This window comes from Colobus angolensis, unplaced genomic scaffold (genome assembly GCF_000951035.1).
Source record: "Colobus angolensis palliatus isolate OR3802 unplaced genomic scaffold, Cang.pa_1.0 Scaffold259, whole genome shotgun sequence".
Lineage (NCBI taxonomy): Eukaryota > Metazoa > Chordata > Mammalia > Primates > Cercopithecidae > Colobus > Colobus angolensis.
Window position 1 is genome coordinate 4920350 of NW_012115810.1, and position 11230 is coordinate 4931579.

At 42.5% G+C, this 11230-nt stretch overlaps 1 long non-coding RNA gene across 1 annotated transcript in view; it reads left to right on the forward strand.

Annotated features, from left to right (window-relative positions):
• The window catches only part of LOC105515324, a 14424-nt gene extending 3761 nt beyond the window's left edge, over positions 1–10663 (forward strand). Inside the window, exon 2 of the long non-coding RNA XR_001002300.1 lies at positions 10335–10663. This is a non-coding gene — a long non-coding RNA (uncharacterized LOC105515324). The remainder of the gene's footprint in view (positions 1–10334) is intronic.
• The last annotated feature ends 567 nt before the right edge of the window (positions 10664–11230 follow it).

Here is an 11230-nt window from a genome sequence, read left to right on the forward strand (position 1 = left end):
GTTACATATGTATACTTGTGCAATGTTGGTGTGCTACACCCATCAACTCGTCAGCACCCATCAATTCATCATTTATATCAGGTATAACTCCCCAAAGTCTTTTATAGTTCTGCCCTTGCCAGAATGAGACTTGGAGCAGATGTCCAAAGAGTTGACATTGCTGTCACTTCTGCTCTGAAAATACTGGAGTGTGTAAGAAGAAAGAACTGTCTTAAAAAAAAAAAAAAAAAATCAAGCAGGGTGTCAGATACTTTCCAAGTAATGTCATTTTGACTTCTTTTACCCTTGGTCACATGTTCTCCACACATGAGATTATGGATTTGCAAACACCTGTATCGTTTTCCCATGTCCTCCATATATCTTGAGAACTATTTGTTATTTTCTTCAGGGAAGCCTAGGCAGGAATCCCATTTTATCCACTTTGTAATTCATGTCTTTGACACATGTTCAAGACCATAAATATTGTTCCTGGCCTCCTAGCCAGGAACAACAATTTTTCCTAAGAAATACAGGAAGGAACTTCCATTACTGTTATTTTCTCCCTAACATTTAGTTCAATTTTATTGAGAAGATTTTGTATCCTTCAACTTAATTCTTCCAATGATCTGGAGTTTTTTGTTTTGTTTGGTTTTACAAACCTGTATTTTACCAAGATTTGAGTGCAACTGTATAGGAAACACAATTAGAAATGTAGAAATCTGGACCTGATAAATTAACAGGGAAGAGACATAAGGAATACACAGAATGTAGCTCTATAGGCCAAAAGTTCTCCACCATCACTACAGTTAAACTTCAATAATTATGTTTCCTGGCGGCCAAGGTGAAAAGGGAGAAAAGAACATGCACCTGTAGCTCTTACTGTCAAAAAGAATAAAGCCTGCCAGATTTTCTGGAGAAAGATAGTATTTACTAGCTTTGTACAGGGGCTGCTGCAAGGGGTACTGGGTGGTGTCCACCACATTTCTCCACCAATACAATGACAATTTCCCAAGCCTGTTTCAGATAAGACCCATTCATAAAAGTCAAGGGCAGCACAGCAAGGCACCATTTCATGATAGTGATTCTGGTAGGCTATAGACTCATAATAGGTATTCTGAGTCTTGTCACATGTTCTTAAGTGACATACCTCATCCCTCTCACAGAGCCCATTGCAATGACTCTGAAGGACAAAACAGCTCTGCAACAGCAAAATTCCATATCCTCCTTTTATTTCCACATTTGGCCCTTCACATGGGAGAAGAGATGCAAGCCACAAGTCCTGCCACTTACTTAGCACTTCATGTTATACCTAAGACACCAACCAGTTTCTTCCATTCCACCCAAAGCAGCAGCTCAGAAGTGAGTCGCTGAGCTGGCTGATTTGGGCAGTCGCTGCCTCCTCTGGCCAGTGAGTTGGGAGGTAGGATGATGACCCTTTCCATTACCTAAGACTGCAGCCTTCCTAGGGCTCTCACAAATCATAGTGCTTTTTTATTCTGCCATCAAAGGACCCTTGAGAGCCGAGGAGTGAGAATAGAGAGCCCCAGGGATGCAAGGCAGAGATAGCCCACCATAAATATAAAATTTCTGAAAATTCTCATGCTTTGTTCCAAATTAATGGGAATTTTGTTTACCTCATAATGTCTATTTTTCCCAAAAGTGGGTATGCCATTTGATTAAATATTTTTAAATTTTGAAACACAGAAGTTGCAAGTACGATATAAAGAACTTGTATCCTAATTTACCTGAGAGCAGATCACAGAACAAATGCTCCATTACCCGCTAAAAACAAGGACATTCTCTTACATGACCACAACACAACCATCAAAACAACACGGACTCATTACTACCAACTAAACCTCAGACCCCAGTCAAGTTTCACCAATTATTCCAGTAATGTTCTTTATTGCAAAAAGATCCAATTCAAAATCACACATTAATTATGTCTCTTAAGTTTCTCTCAGTCTGAAATAGCTCTTCAGTCTTTCTTTGACTTTCATGACTTTGACGCAGTTGAAGATTATGGGCCTGTGATTTTGCAGAGTGTCTCAGATTGGTTTGTTTGAAGTGTCTGCATGGCAGAAACTTTTTGGCAGGAATATCAACAAAGTGAAGCTGTGTTCTCCTTACTGCACCCCATCAGGAGGTGAGTGATTCCACTGTTTCTTTACCTATGATGCTCTCTTTGATCACTTAATTAAGGTGGTGTCTGCCAGGCATCTCCACTGTAAAGTTACTTTTCACACTTTGCAGTTAAGTATTTTGTGAGGAAGTGCTTTGAAACCATGGAAATACCCCAAACGTCCTCAAACTTTTAATTTATTCATTTACTTTATATGAGTATGGACTCAGAATTTCCTGTTTTACTCAATGGATTCTAATTGCTTGCAGTCATTACTTGTGATGTTCAAATTATCCCTAGTCAGGCCCGGTGGAGCCCTGCAAGCCAACCTCTGTGTTTTTTAGACATGTCCCTGTCATTCCTTAAGCATCGCCTTGCCTACTGGCACCACAAGATGTTTCAGGCTTATTTTGTTTTTTGTTTGTTTGTTTGTTTGTTTTTTGAAACAGAGTCTCGCTTTGTCACCCAGGCTGGAGTGCAGTGGCATGATCTCAGTTCACTGCAATTTCTGCCTCCCGGGTTCAAGCAATTCTCATGCCTCAGCCTCCTGAGTAGCTGGGATTACAGGCGTGCACCACTAAGCCCAGCTAATTTTTGTATTTTTAGTAGAGACGGGGTTTTGCCGTGTTGACCAGGCTGGTCCTCAAGTGATCCGCCCGCCTCGGCCTCCCAAAGTGCTAGGATTACAGGCATAAGTCACCACGCCCGGTCAGTCCTAGTTTCTTTTGATGGAGAATGGCATTTAGAAGCTAAGGTTTAGGTACTAGGTATACTCTTTGCTACTTGCATGTCACTGTTCCCAAGCCTTTTCAGTAGACAGGGTTAGGGAGTGTATATGTGTGTACGTGCATGTGTATGTCCACACACATATTTATACCTTGTCTGTAAATATTGAAAAGCATGAATTTTCAACCACAGATTTCATTTTCCCTTTCCTTTTTTTTCTTTCGTGGAGACAGAGTCTTACTCTATCACTCAGGCTTGAGTACAGTGGTGCCATTATGTAGCTCACTGCAGCCTCAACTTCCTGGGCTCAACCAATCCTCTCACCTCAGCCTCTCAAGTAGCTAGGACTACAGGCACACACCACCACACCCAGCTAATTTATTTTTTAATTTTCAGAGAGAGGATCTGACTATGTTGTCCAGGCTAATCTCAAACTCTTAGACTCAAGCAGTCCTCCTGCCTCGGCCTCCCAAAATGCTGGGTTTGCCACTGTGACTGGCCCCTTCCCATTTTTGTAATTATTTTCTGATGGTAAGAAGCCTGGCTCCCAATATCTTTGATCTACTTGCTAATATGGTTTGGCTCTGTGTCCCCACCCAAATCTCATGTTGAATTGTGATCTCCAGTGTTGGGAGAGGGACCTGGTGGGAGGTGATTAGATCATAGGGGTGGGCTTCTCCCTTGCTGGTGTCATGAGAGTGAGTGAGTTTTCACAAGATCTGGTTGTGTAAAGGTGTGTAGCATTTCCCCCTTAGCTCTTTCTCCTGTCACCATGTGAAGATATGCTTGCTTCTGCTTTGCCTTCTGCCATGACTGTAAGTTTCCCGAGGCCTCCCTAGCAGACCTCTTGTACAGCCTGCATGCAGAACCGTAAGTCTATTAAAACTCTTTTCTTTATAAACTACCCAGTCTTAGGTAGTTCTTTATACCAATGTGAGAACTGACGAATACACTTACCCATTGCTCAATCCCCCTGTGTGCAACCAATCTCCCATTGCTAGCACCACCCACTTTGCCATGCAAATGCCTTAGCCCAGCTCACCCTGCTCAGGCTCTGATACCTTGCTCTGTGTGGGAGTTTGGAGGTGGTGAGCAAGTTGGTTCTCCTCCTACTCTTTGCCCAGAAGCAAAAGAGAACCACATATTAAAGAAGAGAGGTAATTCTGCCATAAGAAGCAAGTACTCTCCACAAGAAGGAACATTTTGTGATGCCATAAATTTGTCCCATGAAGTCTGCTTATGTCTCACTGTCATGTGGAATGTGCTAAAAGTTCGAAACAGTTGAAGAGCAGGAAGGGTGTGGAAGTGGAAAATCCTAAAAAAATATAAAGAGAAGTAATCAGAGGGTGACATAAAGGAGAGAAAGGAAGTAGAAAGGAAGACTTAGTAAGATAAGTGAGAAAATAATATAAGTAAGAGAAAGTAAAAAGTGTAGGAGAAAAAGAAGATAAAATGAACGATTGATTAACATCCTCTTTCCAAAGCTGTTCCCTGAAGGCCTAGTAAATCGTCTGGTAATAGGCTTGTAAGATACAATCTCTCAGCCACCAACTTTGGCATGTATTAAATTAAGGAAACAGCAATGTTTCTACGATGTCAGCAGTGAGTTACTATCTTTGAGGCCACAAATCCAGCTTTCCACAGAAACTCAAATGCAGCAGCCTCTGGATCTTCCCAAGTATTTTTCAAGTGCCTCCCAAGAAAAGCGCTTCACAGAGCACAGGGACTCGTCCTCACCAGTTGAACCATCTCATTAACCATGAGTTAATTCTGAAATTTCTAAAATAAATGCTTTTGAGTTTTGAGAATGAAAAGAGCTTCAACCTTCTGTGGTCATGAGGAAGTATAAATTCCCCAATCTAATTCATCTCATCTGTTTCATCCTCCAGTTGGCCCTCTGCACAATGATCGGTGCTGCCAACCCCATTTGTCTCCATGTGCCCACCTTCCATTCCGCCTCATCTTACTGCAATCTAGTATCTGCCACAAGCTCTTCATGCATGGAGCGTCAGAATCCTATTCTCAAGTAAAAGAATCTTTATCTAATGACCTCTTTGCTGCATCTGTCATTTAAAAAACAGTAGGAAGAGCCCATGGATTAGAGGATGAGTACTGGCAAAGACCAGCAGAGAGCCCAAGGAATACAGCTGAGAGGGGGCTAGTCCTCATGGGCAGCGGGGAGCTAGGCTTAGGGTAGCAGGGATATAAGTGGCTTCCCATGTGTAGTTGTATTGGCTTTGTGGATACTGCAAAAGAGCTCCCCCTCCTTTCTCCTAAAAAGAGGAAACTAGGTTTGGCTAAGCAAGGATGCAGTTCATGGTTACCAGGGCTCTGGTGCATTGAGTGTTGTTCCAGTGGCTTCAAAAGACAGCCATGGCAACTGGGGAACCAACCATGCTGCTCCGGGGCCTGCCATGTGCTCACCATCCACCCCAGTCCCCTGGATCTCTGCGACTCTCCCTTTCCTGACCTGGCAGTGTGGCTATCATGGGTCTCCCAGAGTCTTGGCCCTTCAATCCTGAAGAATAGCTTTAATACCCCAATGTTGCCACTGCCTGAGAGAGGTGGTGGAATGTTCTCCTCATTCACACCTCATCACAGAACCAGAGAGGGTGGGGCAGATGGAAGGAGTGCATCTGGGTATTATTCTGAAGCTGAGGCTTCATAAGGGAGTGCCCATATGTCTCCCTCCTCCACTGTACTGAGAAATGGGGATCACACCTTTGTCTTCACTGGGTCCTTTCCTTTCCCCAGCCCCACTCCTAGTGCCTCACACACATGAATACCTAACCTGCCACTTACTCAAACTGCAGCTTTAGATCAATTGGGAATGAAGGAGGCATACTATTCTTAGAAGTCTTTACTGCCATCTGCTAGAAAATTGTCAAAAAGCCCATACAAATGTACAATGACTATGTGAATGGCGCCCCCATAGTTGTGCAGTGTGTAGCTTTCTCACTGCAAGCTGCAGTCTGTTCGATGGATGAAAAAAATTCAATGCTTATAGCCAATGCTTATATTCATTTTTGCTAATAATTCTAAACTCTCAAAATGGGGTTCCCAGAAGTGCTAACAAGGAACAATGATCTAAATTAACATTAATTACTCCCTTTAGGTGGAAGATCCACCAAATATTTAAGTTCAGATCAGCCAGAAACTGCCAGCACAAGGGGCTTGAATGATTTAATAAAACAGCCGGTGATAGATGTGAATGTTTTCATGGCTTAATGATTTTTTTTTCCATGTGGAACTAGGAGGCTGGCAGTTTGCAGACTATAGCGGGCACAACATCAAAATGTGTCCTCAAGTTGTTCCTGCTAGGGGCTGGAAAGAGAGGACTGGCAGGGTGTGGGCCATCCAGCTGAGCCCATGGTAAGGGGTGCTGACAGGGTCATACAGTGCGTGTTTGGCTGAGTAGGGTGAACAGGTTGCTCACCGAAAGCTGTGTACCAGAAAGACTGCTTGGTCCAGCAGAAGGCAATGTTTTCTCATTTGTCTGCCCATAGGGGATGCCTTTTTCTAATTCTCACAAGGACTAGCACCATACAAGAGATTCAAATTGTCACTGCAATGCTGAGCCTAGTAACAGCAGTTCCCTGAAATTAGCATCTCTTGTGCGATCCACAAAACCAAACATCCTGGCTCTTTCTTTCCCTCTTTCTACATGAAATCATTCATAAGCCTGTCATGAAATCTCTGTCTTCTAAGTTCAGCTCAGTGACTTTGTGAGCTGGAAACTCTCTGTTTCTGCAGATTACTCTTTTCTGCTGTCTATATCTCAAGAGACTGACCTTCAAGGGTGGCATTAAACAAGCTTACTTGCCTCTGACTTCCATCTGGTTTGGCCAATGAGAGATGCTGGCAGACCAGTAGGCTGCCAGGTGGGCTGGAGCAAAGACTGATTAATGCTTCCTCCCGGTGGGCCACAGGTTGGCAGTGTCCATGTCATGGGCTGAATTAAGTCCCCCCAAATTAATATGTTCAATTCCTAACCCCCGGTACTTCATAATGTAGCTGTATTTAAAGATGGGACCTTAAAGGAGGTAATTAAGTTAAAATGAGATCATCAGATGGGACCCTAATCTAATATGACCAGTGGCCTTATAAAAAGAGGAAATTTGGACACAGGTGTGGGCACAGAGGGAAGATCATGTGAAGACTGGAAGAAGAGAGGCCTTAGAAGAAACCAACCCTGCCAGCACCTGTATCTTGGACTTGTGAGAACATAGATCTCTGTTGCTTAAGTTATCACATCTGTGCTATTCTGTTATGGTACCTGAACAAACTAATACAATCCCTCTACCAAAGTCACAGCTGCAGTCCGTGCCCCCACTCCTAGAGCTCCAGTTCTCTCCTTGGGCTTGGATCATGGCATCCTCTCCTTACCCCTTCAGGCTTAGAAGAAAGCAGGAAGGGTCCCTGCTACTGCTTCCCTGCCACTGCTGGTTCCTCTGAACTGTGCACAGGCCTTTGTAACTGCCTTTATTCAACTCTTCTTCAGTTACCCCACTCCAGTGCACCGGGTATTACTTGCAGGAACTTAGATGGATCCACTTGTTCCCCTCACTATTTGCCTGAGCTATTCCTAAAAGGTAATCCTACCTAGTAGAAATAAACCAAAATGGCTTATCAGGTGAGCCCCCTTCTGTCACATTACTGTGTAAAAAGTATTTTCTAAGATTTCCGTGGTGGCAAGAAGCTGCTGGAATATGCAACCTAACAGCTCTGCAAAAATGAAGGTACTGAATTGTAACCAATGAATGAGAAACTGACTGCTTTGACAAAAAAAAAAAGTATGATATGGAGAGGACACTTTGAAGGTGAATATTTAGAATTGTTTCCACCATTGAGAAATGTTGGTTCTGAAAACAGTGTTACCATTATTAAAAATTCTGATATGTGCACGTGCTGAAACCTGAGAAATGGAATTTTTCTACATTATTTTAAAATATTTTAAATGCAGGCTGGGCACATTAGCTCACACCTGTTATCCTAGCATTTTGGGAGGCCAAGGTGGGAGAATCACTTGAGTCCAGGAGTTCAAGACCAGCCTGGGCAATAAAGTGAGACCCGGACTCTATAAAAAATTTTTAATTTAGCTGAACATGGTGGTGCTTGCCTGTAGTCACAGCTACTTGGGAGGCTGATGTGGCAGAATTGCTTGAGCCCAGGTGGTCGAGGCTGCAATGAACTATGATCGTATCACTGCACTCCAGTCTGGTGACACAGCAATATCATCTCTTATACAAACAAATAGAAAACCTTTTAAATGTACAATTTCAGAGAGCTTTGGACATATCTTTATGTCCAAAAAAAATGGTGGAAATCAATATATTAAAAGAATATCTCCACTCCCATGTTTATTGCAGCCCTATTCACAATAGCCAAGATATGGGTTCAACTTAAGGGTCCATCGATGGATGAATGGATAAAGAAAATGTGGCATATATATACAATGGAATATTATTCAGCCATAAAAAAGAATAAAATTCTGTCATTTGCAGCAACATGGATGGAACTGGAGGCCATTATGTTAAGTGAAATAAGCCAAGCACAGACAGACAAATAGCACATGTTCTCACTCATGTGGGAGCTAAAAAAGTGGATGATTGCCAGAGACCAGGAAAGACAGGGAAGAGGGAGAGATGAAAGGGAAAACAAGAATATAAATGTGTTTATTACCACTGAACTGTACACTTAAAAATGGTAAAGATGGTAAATTTTAAATGTCTATTTTACCTCAATAAAAACAAAGTGTAAAAAAACTGAGAAGTAGGGTTTTTCTAAATTATTTAAAAATCTTTCAAATGTACAATTTTAGAGAACACTGAATATATCTTTATATATATATATATATATATATGTCTCTACATATCTATGTAAAAATGGTGCATCAATCAGACTTCTTTGCCTTCTGACTTTCTCTGGGTTTGGTCAATGGGAAGCACTTTGATTAGAATATAAGAACTACTGATTGACCCAAGGCAGATGAAAATGTATTGGTAAACTTTCAACAGACCCTTTGCATAGCTGGTGGATGTGGGTGAAAAAGTGAGTCTAACTTAGCAATTACAGCCAATAATGCCCTTCTTGCATTATCTCTGTAGTATTATTTTAGCCATGAGAATCACTAAAGCCAGGTATCAAAATAGACTGATCTTAGAAGCAGACTTTTGAATTGTGTCACAAAATGTTATACCAAACTTTTCAAATGAAGCATATTCAGTTCAGTTACATATAAATATAAAATGAGTATACAACCTTAATAGAAAAGCAGAAAGCAAAAAGGGGTTTTGTGCCATCAAGAAAATAATATTATTTCATCTTTTCTTCATTCTTTTTCATTTTTTTGTTTTTTGAGACAGAGTCTTGATGTGCCACCCAGGCTGGAGTGCAGTGGTGTGATCTCGGCTCACTACAACCTCCACCTCCCAGGTTCAAGCAATTCTCCCGCCTCAGCCTCCCAAGTAGCTGGGATTACAGGCCTGCGCCACCACACCCAGCTAATTTTTGTATTTTTAGTAGAGATGAAGTTTCACCATGTTGGACAGGCTCGTCTCCAACTCCTGACCTCAAGTGATCCACCCGCCTCGACCTTCCAAAATGCTGGGATTTCAGGCATGAGCCACCACCCCAAACTCTTTGCTTCATTCTTTAACATTTTCTCTTTGTCTGTTTTAAATTACTATGTTAGTTCAATAGTACATATAACATATATAATTTACAAATAACGAGTATTGGGAGTATCTGCTTAAAAACCTTTTCTGAATCCAGTGAGCCATCCAAAATGCCTGGAAACCACTGAGCATTACACCATAAGGGGCTGTAAAATAAAAAAAATCTGTACCCAGAATCTTAGAACTTCAGATTGACACATTCTATGTGTGTCAACGAAAGTGGGGGATGTGAAGGAGGAACTGCCAGCGCCATGCAGCTTCCCACATTAGTCAGGAGAGTATGTTCATTTAGTTGAACCACCATTTCTCAGAACGTTTTGGAAATATTTGGAATGTACTCGGAGGCCTAAGGGACCACCCAGTCAAAACCCAAACGAAAGTCTTCCAAAGACAACATGGGGCAAAATGAGGGTCAGCTCCTCCCAGCTCCACATCCGGCCAGCAGTGGGCTGGGCAGGGCAGCCATCTTGTCCCACTCTGGCCTCTTCCACGCATTCCTGACTGTCACAGGGGGCCTGAGCCTGGGCAATGAATGTTATCACTGCAGGCAATGTTTAGAGGTGACAGAGAACACTCCAGTCAAGTCAGAGAGAAGAGCCATTTAGACTAGACTAGGGGGCAATACCCCCTGGAGCTGAGCTCTCTTGCCTTTCCCCTAATGCCTCCAGCAAAACGAGACTCCGGTTCCAGGCAGTGCTGTGGACGATATGCTTATTTACTGCCTGACCTTTCAGGCAAATGGCTATGAAAATACTGTAGTGGCTTGGAGATATGACTATACAGTTTTGTAGTGAAAGCTGCTTCCAAACTGCTTTCTGTTATTTTTTCAGGATTCTTCACTGATTAAAATCTGATTACAAAACAAGGGACCTAGAGAGACCTTTACTTCACTACTTCTCTACAGATGCCTCCTGCTGCTTCCAACTTTTCTCCTTTAAGGCAGGGTGAATCCAAATCATGGTCTCAGCCCTGAAGGAGGCACCAAAGCAGTTTCGTTGCCCTCCAAAAAGCTTCTAGAGGAGCTCATCTGAATGCTTGAAGAAACCAGCCGCCTTTGCAATTATCTAAAAGGAATTGAGTCATTTTAACAAGACATTATTTCAGCCATCCATGGTCACAATCACCTCTTTGAAAAAAAATACTGGTGGTTTGTTGTTTTGTTTTTTTGTTTGTTTTTAATGTCCATTATGGAATGGTCTGATTAGACAATGGGATTTCATAATCTAAGGAGGTGAGCCCATCCCTAAGTTTTGCCAATCCTCATTTTTCAACCTCCTGCTGTGCTCAGGGGTGGGGCTTCTACACACCAGGAAACTCCAGATAAATGGAAGCACAAACTGCTCTGCCCAAAACCACACTCTGTGGTGCCAAGGCTGGCAGATCCTGCCATTTTACAGACTATGACCTCCAAACTGGGTTTTCCTCTTTTTCATCCCTGCAAAGAATAAGAAAGCACATAGTCCCAAGTCCCTTTCTCAAGATGACCCTCCAAATGGACACCTGGAGCGATCAAACAGCCTCCGACCAAGAGGCACCATTATTTACTCCACACACCATCCTCCAGCTTGTTGCAAGACCTGTCTGCCTTCTCACTGTGAAGGGTGACGCACACACTTTTAATCCATTCGGCTTTTTGAAAAATGAAGGCGAGGCCTTGATTTACTGTGGTTTGCCTACCCTACTCTATAATGCCAACAGATTATTGGGACTGGTGGCAGCCTTGTCC